This window comes from Montipora foliosa, chromosome 8, assembly GCF_036669935.1.
Source record: "Montipora foliosa isolate CH-2021 chromosome 8, ASM3666993v2, whole genome shotgun sequence".
In the NCBI taxonomy this organism is placed as follows: Eukaryota; Metazoa; Cnidaria; class Anthozoa; order Scleractinia; family Acroporidae; genus Montipora; species Montipora foliosa.
Genome location: NC_090876.1, coordinates 6,112,472 through 6,122,471, shown reverse-complemented (window position 1 = coordinate 6,122,471; position 10,000 = coordinate 6,112,472). Strand labels below are relative to the sequence as shown.

General features: G+C 41.3%; 1 long non-coding RNA gene across 3 annotated transcripts in view; it reads left to right on the top strand.

Annotated features, from left to right (window-relative positions):
• LOC138013374 (uncharacterized) overlaps positions 1–10,000 on the top strand; it is a 29,001-nt gene that overhangs the window by 5,926 nt on the left and 13,075 nt on the right. For all 3 annotated transcript variants that reach the window (XR_011125208.1, XR_011125210.1, XR_011125209.1), the window contains exon 2: positions 1,990–2,323. This is a non-coding gene — a long non-coding RNA (uncharacterized lncRNA). The remainder of the gene's footprint in view (positions 1–1,989; positions 2,324–10,000) is intronic.

Sequence of the window (10,000 nt, the reverse complement as noted above, 5' to 3'; positions counted from 1 at the left end):
AGTGGTTCATGGTTAGCGTGCGTCTATTGAGTTATGGATGCACGCGGGAAGTTGCTTCTTGAGTCCTTTAATAGCAATCTCTCAAGTGCATCCATAACTCGATAGACGCACAGCTAGAACCGTGATCCAATTGTTTTATAACATAGCAATAACAACTTGGGCAATAAAACATGTTTTATTTGAGATTGACTGAAAAGTTCTCACAAAGCAAGATGAGGGAAAAAACCGATCGTATTGGCTTGTTAAAACACACCACAAGTAAGTTGAGCGACAATCATTGGCCGAGAACGATTTATCTGGCTTTTGTAAATATTGAAAACGAAGGATTCGCTTCTTCAGTTAAAGTTAAACATTGACAAACAAGTCAAAGCACTCGATGAATGTCGACAAACAAAGTCAAAATGCCCAAGTAAACAAAGGGTTTGGATAATGCCAGTTCACATGCAGTTGCTGAAGACGCGTACGGACTCCAGGAAAATTTCATTTTTTTTCTCACGGCACCAAAGCTAAATTCACAAAGGAAATCCTGTAACACTGTTTAGTTTAGAGGTAATGTGTGATCGATGTTGTAATTAATTTGGTTTCGGCAGGTTGAACAAATGTATTAAAAAACAACGATGACAACAGTAATTTCTACCTTTGAAAGTTGCCACTGATTAATTTGCGGCCTTTTTCGTTCTTGTTGAGTGCCTTTCAAAAACAATTTTGTGCATGTTCTTCGTGTTGTTCTTCGTTTTCGTTGCCCTCTGCTCACTAAAAAGTCAATGTCGGGAGAACAATTTGGCTGGTCCTCCCTGGGCTCTTCCATTTACTTCGTACACTGTCAACTACGCAAAACTCGACGAGAACTTTGGATCTAAAATGAAACTGCACCCGTCGGACGTGCGCATACAGCTATTTCGAGAAAGTTTGTCAAGAATAAAGTGCACGCGACAATCCCGAAAGGTAATATGGGATATGATCAATACACTGTTGCTAACGACTGTAGCTGTCGAACCTACTTTTGTTACTTTCCTTCAGCACTCCGCGCAAACATATATCAGTGGCCTCCCGTACGATTCTTTTAAATTTCTTTGGAAAACAGTGCACTTAAAATCACCCACAATACCTTTCAGGATTGTCGCGTGCACTTTTTCCGACAACGTTTCTCAAAATAGCTGTACATATCATGGGGAGTTTAAGATCTACGACGCGACGGCAACGAAAACGTCACAAATTATGCATATTTAATGAGCAAAAACAATAGCTTTGCACGCTCTGCACGTGCATTTTTCATTTTTGTACATTTCCTTCACGTTTTCTGCAAATCTACGACGTGAAATTACCAATTCTCAAGTTTTTCAGAGAACGTGAACACAAGGCGGCGAATTTGAATTTGCTGTCGTAGCTTCATCACCTTACTTCCTAATTCAGTTCCTGGAAAGTTACACTAGTTTTTAGAAGTTAGACAAGCCAACATAATGACGAAAAATATAAATGAACCGGAAGTTGCAATTTTAAATGACGTTTTCGTTGCCGTCGCGTCGTAGACCTTAAACTCCCTATCGACCAAGCGTGAGGTCAAGATGGCTGGATATTGGCCACGTTCTTTTTTTGCGTGTTTATGGATCGAGACGAAGGCGAGGTCCATAAACACGCAAAAAAAAAGAACGAGGCCAATATCCAGCCATCTCGACCGAAAAAGCTTGGTCAATAAAGGATTTATTATATGACTAAAAACACCAAAAATGATCTTTGATCTTGCGGGACCAAGCGAGAAATCCCGAGCGGGCAATATAGCTCCATCGTACCCGCTCGGGTAGCCAATCACAGCGCGCGATTTGGTTCATCTTGTCCTCTCACGGAGCTAGTCATATATTAAATAAAGAGAAACACACCATATTTGGATTAGACTAGCATGCACGCTATGTTATAAAAGGAAATACTATTTCTGTAAAGGTTCTGCATCCTAGGCATCACCTTACCTGATTTCATTTTCTAATTTACCAGTCGAGTGTGAGAGTGTACAAAGATGGCAAACTGAAAAAAGAAGTGCTCTTTGAAGTAACGTCACCTTTTCCATGGGATGTGGTTAAAAAATACGACATGAGAGGAACGTCTTGGCCTGATCTGTCGGAGCATAAAAGTTATGTCTGGATTGAATTTTGTGGCGCGGAGCCCGTACATTGTCGCAACTTTTATGTAGGCCATATGCCTAACCTTTGCAAATACCCGGCTTGGGTCTTAACATCTCCCCCTGATGATCAATGCGCCCTTGACAAGGGTAAAAACAGAGGAACCTTAATCTTTTACAGCCCAGAAGATACCTCAGTTCATCTTTATAGTAAGTATTTTTGAAATTGCTTAGTAAGAAAGGTAGACATTTAGTCTTTACAGCACTTCGCCTTTCATAACTTGTGGACCCTTACTGAGGCCGACTTTCGTCAAAGGTTACGCTTTTACATTCCCCTATCACATGTTCCATGTGATCAAATAACACGCAATGATGAGGGAGTCATAGAAGGACGAGAACGAGACCGCCATTAAGCATACTGAGTAACCAAGCGAAAGATTGGTACGGTAACGGCGTCATAATAAGCACGGGAAAGAGAGAGATATATAGAAAGTTTATTCTCATTATATCAATGTAGGTTATACACAGAATCGATAAAAAGAAGGGAATAGGGCAACTGAAAATAGTAGAACTAATACCGTGCCATAATGATTACAAAAATTATTAAGTGGGAATGTCCACTAAAATCGAGCAAAAGGTGGCACATGATGAAAATCAAAATCCTTCATCTTTCATACAACAGTCGCATATTTTCATATTTTAGTTTATTTTACCTAAGGGACCCCTTTGGAGAAGTATTTTCAAAAATTTTATCAAAAAGTTCTTGTGCACTTTGCTTCTGCGAAAAATCCAAAAGTTCAAAATTCGCCAAGACGGCCGCTGGTCCCTTGGAAAAACAATGAAAAATTCTGCAAATTTGGTAATTTCGTACACCAAAACGCAGTACATTCAGTTTCTGGGTTGATATTATGTATTTTGGTAAAAGGTCCTTTTTTCTTTTCAAAAATGTGAAATTCATGTAATGTTACGTTTACGTGAGCGTAATTAACTACTGAACTAATGTACTTTGTATCTTTTTGGCTGAGATGAAATAATGGTCGACTTTAAAGACGCACAAAATTCCTAGTATATAAAGTTACATATCATATTGTACGTCAGGTTAAAGCTTTATCGTTGTAGTTTATCGCCTCCAATTTTCTTTCTTGGCCCGACAAAAGCGGAGCGTTCAGTTTGAAAAGACTTCGGGCTATTTCAACCAAAAATCCAATGCGAACCGCTGAACGGCTGTCACACAGGAGGTCATAGCCAATCTTTCAGCTTGGCCAAGAATGCATCATATGTTTTTCTCGATACGAAACTTATTCAAAGAAATCCTTAAAGTAATTACTAATGTTTGAATTACATTTTAACGAGTATACCCTGACAACAGCCGTCGATCGCGAGCGATATGTACGGAATTTCTTAAAATTAAACTAAAATTTGATTCACAATGACATACACCGTCAGAGAAACTTATGGTGTTGAATATGCAGGCTTGCAGTTTTTGTTGTTGTTGCTTTAATATTACGCACTGTAATCTAAGAAGCTGCCTACCTATCCTTAATGATCGCGAGCGAAAAACTGCCGAAAAAGTCCTCACAGCTTTATTTTATGCAATGGATACTAGACTAAGTATAAAGTACAAATGGCACATTCAGTGACATTTTCACATTTTCATTGCTTCTGTTTCCTTAATTGGGGTAAGCCACCTTTTCGTTGCCAAAATCAGAAAATGCTTAAAAAATGACGTAGGTAAGCACTGCTGATACGCAAACAAGTATTACCCCCGTTTCTCCTCAAATCCCTTCCCCCCAAGGCTGGTCTTGAACAAATTACACCTCGTCTCTTTTACAGTGTGTCATAAATCAAACGAATGACTTTTTTCCAATACGTAGTCTGCTCATCTGTGCATCTCTTTTCAAACGAACTGTCAAAGTTATATTTGTGATCATGTTAAATATCTGAGTCGAATAAGAGAAGGGGATGTGTGCCAGCTCATTTTTTTTCTCAGTCCAAAATTTACAAGTTTTGAATTTGGGTGCAAAGAACATTTGCAAATCGACAACAAGAGAAATGTTTTGGCAGCGAAGCCGCGAGAAGAATGGGGAAAAGGCTAGCGCTTGCTGGGTGTCCACGCATCGTAACACCTTTCCCGTCTCCTTTGCCCCCCGTCCTAAAGACTGCGTTCTGTTTTCTAGCACCATCGATGCAGGTCACTTTTCGGGAGAAGAACCGCAAGAGCAGCATGATACCATTTTCTCGAGAAGAGCGATATAGGGGGCCTTGCTTCTGACTTTCTTCACAGGTGTTTTCAATGAAAAGCGCTCACAGAGTGACGCAGGAAGCCACGCTTCAGGCTCTTTAGTCCTCCTTTCTTAACCAGGCACAGATGTCGTTTTGGTCGTAAATAATAGGGTGCTCTTTTTGAAGGCGATAAAGGATGTCGTGTTGAGCGGTGTCAAAATTAATTTCTTCTCAAGTTGCGAAGCACGAATGTCATTATCCGCCACGATGTTGTGGCACGATTTTGCGGCAAGATGTGAAAATGACTTGCTGGGGTATCAGGAACTCTGAACACGCGATTTCCATCGGGTCGAATGGATCTTCTCATTTTCCAAGCTACTCTTTCGGAATCCAGCTTTCTCCCAGTTGTCTGGCCAATGTTGAATTAGCTTCAAGATTTTTGTGCTTCATTGAACCGTTACGACTTTCGATTCTGAATTCTTTTAGGACCAGTCCCTGTTATGCGTTAGAAATAGTTTCATCGGTCTCATATGGCACTCGAGATATTAGGGTCGGTTTTTACCAACAACTTTCGCTAAAAGAGACGCATATTGTGTCTTCGCAAGGTCTAACAGTGATTGTCTCTTCAGTGACTTAAAACACTTTTCAAATGAAAGATGAAGCTCAAGAGATGAAAATCGCTGAAAGACGCGCCTTCAACCTTCATTGGGGCAGGCGAAGGCCTCCATCAAGGCAGCTTCTCCTGCAGTCGCAGCTGCATGCAGGTTTTATTAGAAGTCAGAGGGTTGAATGCACCTATAGAAAAGTGAGGGGACATCAAGCTTTTCGGTGAAGCGACGATCCGTTTTTAAGGAAAGAATAGAAATATACAACAGCTTCGAGGGAGGAAAAGGCGTGTTTTGAAGGGCAGTGTCACGTTATTTTAGTGAAACTTCAAAACACTAAAAGACGTTCTTGCATCAATGAAAACCAAAAGATAATGCTGTAATTGTGTTGCCAATGACCATTGAAGTGTAGTGAAGCTATTCTTTCTTCTTTGCACCCAAGGAGGGTTGTCCAATACACCTGAATAGATACGAGTCGTAAAAAAGCTGTGCAGATGAGTTGCTGTCGATTCGTACGAGTCGTGCCCATGTGATACGATCCGTTGTGAAATGAAGAAATGCATCTCATTAGGGGGACTTAGAATATTTCTAACATGCTGTAGGTCAAGAAACCCTTCTCCGAGTTGTCGATTTCGTTCGATTGAGCCAATTAGCATAAATTCAGTGTTAGCACTGTTCAAAGTAGAATTCTTTTACAACGTGCCATACACACTTTCCCTTGTTTGTTTGTCAGCGCAGGCTCCGAAGTATACACTCTTTCGCTTGACGGCACGGGCTCTTAGAACGAAGCATACACGCTTTCCCTTGTTTGTTTGTCGGCGCAGGCTCCGAGGTATACAATGGACTTTTAGCTCGCTTGTCGGCAATGTAACTCTTCCGTTAAAATCGCTGTTCTTGAAAAGGGAACCCTCAGAGGCTCCATGGGTAAGAATCGTGGGTAGTTTATTAATGAATATTTGTGCTGCAATTGTGGAATCGTAATGGATCATGATTTGTGAAGTAACTTGCAATTAGGGAATGTATTTTAGATACTCATAAGTCACGACATCCATTTCTTTCTGGCACCGGCTCTTAGAAAGCTTTTACAACGTGTTTTACACACTTCCCCTGTTTGTTCGTCGGCACAGGCTTTTCAACGAGGCATACACATTTCCCTTGTTTGTTTGTCGGCGCAGGCTTCGAGGTAACCTGCGATCAGACCCATTTTTAGCTTCGCCCATATGTTCTCTTATGTCGTCGTTCGCTAAAATTGGGCCTGACCAAAAGTCTCTCAAGAATTCCGGACGGTCGGCCAAATTTTGGCCGACCAAACTCGTAATCTGATTGGCTGTTGAGACGCCGGAAGTGAAAATGTTATCATGATTGCGCGGAGCTCTCGCGAAGTCCTCGAGACTCATCCGCCATAAGTGTACGAAGAATCGAAAGTTGCTGCCTTTTGTTCTTACAATGACGTGGACGGTTCAACTTGATTTTATTTGTATAAATGGAGAGATGCCATCTGAAACATCTCATAACTTGTCCAGAATCGGGTTTGAATATCTGGAAAGAGTGAAATTAGCGATTCCGTTGTCGAGCTCAGTGTGGTTGAAAGTACTTTGGCAAAAACTTCCCTGATGTTTTGAAAGCTAAATAGCTGGTTCTTTCAAATGGCAATGAAAGCCGATGCATATTGGTTCCCTGAATGAGACAAAGGACATATATATCAACAGGAGGAGATGCTGATAAAATTGCAAGTTAAGCGAATGCATGTTTTGAATAACTGTGTATCAAACGGCTTTATATACTTACTGTACATGACACGGTTTGTTTGCACAATTTGGAGTCAAGACTTTAACTCGCACTCCAGAAACTAAAATGGCATGTTTCCAGAGAGACCAATTGTACAAAAATAAAAGAAACTTTGCGAGTCCATCTTACTGTTCGTACTCCATCAAGAAATTAACGGCGCAAACTTATTATGATTTTACTGCGCGCAATTCTAGAAATACCGTCTGCAACTGAAGATATTACCCGAAAAAATCACCAAAGAAACCTTCATGGGCAAACACGTTAAAGGAATAATGTATTTCTCTTTTTTTTTTTGCGTTAAAAATCTATTGCCAAACCGTCCAACGGCAAAATGCTAGGTTATCTCAATTACAAATTAAGATGTCAAGCTTAAAAGATTGCATATTCAGTGAAGTTCGGAGGAAGAATCACACCGGCCTTTGCCGCAATATAGTCGTCGAAAAGGTACAGAAAGTAACATTCCCCATGCTTTACAGCCGATTTCAGTTTTTGAAACATGATTCGCCCGTGCATGATTCGCCCGTCGTGATTCGACTGCGAGGCTACCACAGCTCAGCAAATTTCGTAAATGATGAGATATTAAGTGTAAACATAAGACTATTTTCGACGAAATTTAAGGTAAAAACCTCGGTAGCATTTATTTAAGATACATGTAAGTCACGATTTTCAGCTTTTATCGGCAAAAGCAGCGCAGATCGACGCGGTTTAACTAGACTGGCGCATCACGTCTCTTATTCAGCAGGTAAACCTCAATTACATGGTATTTTCACTGAATTCATCACAGGAGGTAAAAATGAATACCAACACGCGTGAGAGGGCAGAAATTGTCCCTTGCAATAATTTATTTTCAAGCCATCATCAATCGCTGATGAGTGAAATATTACATTTCTTGATAGGAAGGCGTTACACATTTTCGACTCGTGTTGAAACTTGAAGAGAAAATTAATTGAACAATTCGGGTACGGGGTAAAATACCTAATTGTGCATACGCTTTGCGGACATTGTAGTGTCATTTGTTGTCGTACTTTGGTGTCATTTGTTGTCGTATTTTGCCGAGATGTAGCTAAAGTTGAAGCACAACTTGAAAATGCGAATGACAAAATGAAACTGACATGTTACTGTCGCGCCGCCGAAGTGATACAAATTGAGTCAACTCTGGCAATAACTAATAGTCATGAGGCTCAAAACTCAAAAAAGATACATACATATTGAAGGAAAATATAATTTGCCGTCGAACAAATCCTTGCAGAACGTATTTCTCTGGTCAAATGTTGCTACTTTAAATGCAGTAACCCTTTTTGTGCTAATCGCAGCCGGCTAACTTTGTCATTTCCGTACTTTTCGCTTTTCTTCTGGCGTAAAAGGTGTTCCAAAATTCCAGCAAAGCTGCTAATACACCATCGTCACCTATCTGTTAATGAAAGAATGCGAGCATTAGCGAGCTTTTGATCACAAAATATATTTTGTCGGCTATGATTACATCGGCAACCGCAAGAAATACTACTGATTGTGCCGCCGGGCCTCAAATTGCCCCCTTTCCAAACGCTCAAGGTTGTTCTTCTGGTAGAAAACAATCCGTATGGCCACTTTTTGCTTTGCCATCCTTTATTTTACATAATGCAGGCTCTGCCTCCCGCTTGTTATCGAAGAGTTTTACTGCCGTTTCCACGCTTCTTGTTAGAGTCACGTGATTATGGTCGAATCACGACGGGCGAATCATGCACGGGCGAATCATGTTTCAAAAACCCGGGTCTATACACTGCACTGAAATCGGCTGTAAATGTGTTTAAAGCCAACGGTAACCTCGAATTCGTTGATAATATTCCTCCCACGGTAATTAACTCTGGTCAAAACAAACTAGCGTGAATCTGCCGTCCACGCGTGTATTGGTGTAATGGAAGTAAATTTGATTGGCCGACGAAGGACATGTCAATCAATCAAAAAAAGTGGGTGGAAGGAATTTCGAAGAGGAATTTGGTCAGGCTCTATTTTTCGTTTCGCCAACTCCACATTACGTACCACGCGAAATTAAAATAGAGCCTGATCGCATATACACACTTTCGGTTGTCGGCACAGGCTTTTAGAACGAGGCGTGCACACTTTCCCTGCGTTCGTGTAAACCTTTGACGGCATGGCTTTTGAGAACGAAGGGAATACGATACCCTTCTGTTGGGCTCGCTCCATTAGGTTGGCTAAATTCTTGTCATGTTCCTACTCTGTGGAACCAAAGACGAAGGAATTTATCTGCTATGCCTGTGACGCCATTGAGGCCTTCGAGTGCTGAGTCAAACTATTTCTGGAATACTTCTTGGGAAACAATGAGGCCAAAGGGTAGCCGGGTGAATCGGAACCTTCCACATTTGCGCTTTATAAGTGAAATAAATTATTATTATTATAAGGGAGTACCTAACGTAGTAAGGTAGGAGCTGAATTTATACAGTGGGACGTGTCAATACCCTTTCTTTGCATCTACTAGGGTGAAGAACTTGGCATTACTCAACTGGGTCACCACCTCCTCAATTGTCTTGGTGTAATGTTGTTCTCTCTTGATCCATATATATAGATAACGTGGGCCGGTCTAGGCAGACTCTCAGCTTTGTGATTTCTCCCTTATCGTTAGTTGACTCTGACAGGACAATGCTATTTACCCAGTCTGTGAGTGTGTCAACCCTGGTAATGACACCTAACTCTCGCATCTTGTCAATCTCTTGTCTATAGAGCTCTCTTAGATGGACTGGTACTGATCGTGGAGGGTGGACGATAGGCTCTGCCCCAGGTTCAAGAGTTACGTGGTATGGTTTCCTATGGAATTCTCCAAATCCATCAAAACGGTCTTGGAAGTCAGTGAGGAGTTTCTCTTTGGTGAGCGGAGTGTACGATCTTTCACCTGACTGGTTGCTGGGTGGGTGATTGGTTGCTTCTTTTCTCTCTAGTTTCTTTGCAAGGTTGCCGTTAAAGTTCACAAGTTCTAAGTCGCTGCAAGTTTTACACCCCAACACTGGTGGGCTAAGGACTTTATTAACTTCGAAGGTGTGGTGTGTATACAACTAGCGAGAGCCAAGGTTGTCTATACTGTGTCCTCCGTAAGTGGCGATTTTGCACTGGGGTGGACCAAGTTGTCTCTGCCTAGGGTCTGTTACTACTTTCTCAAGATCTGATTCTCTGCACCTACCTGTGGTATGATTTAGCGGTAAACTGCATTTCAATCAGTTCTTTGGTTATGGTGTGACTGGATGTCGTCAAATTCACCCGTGCAATTGTTTGCCTGCGA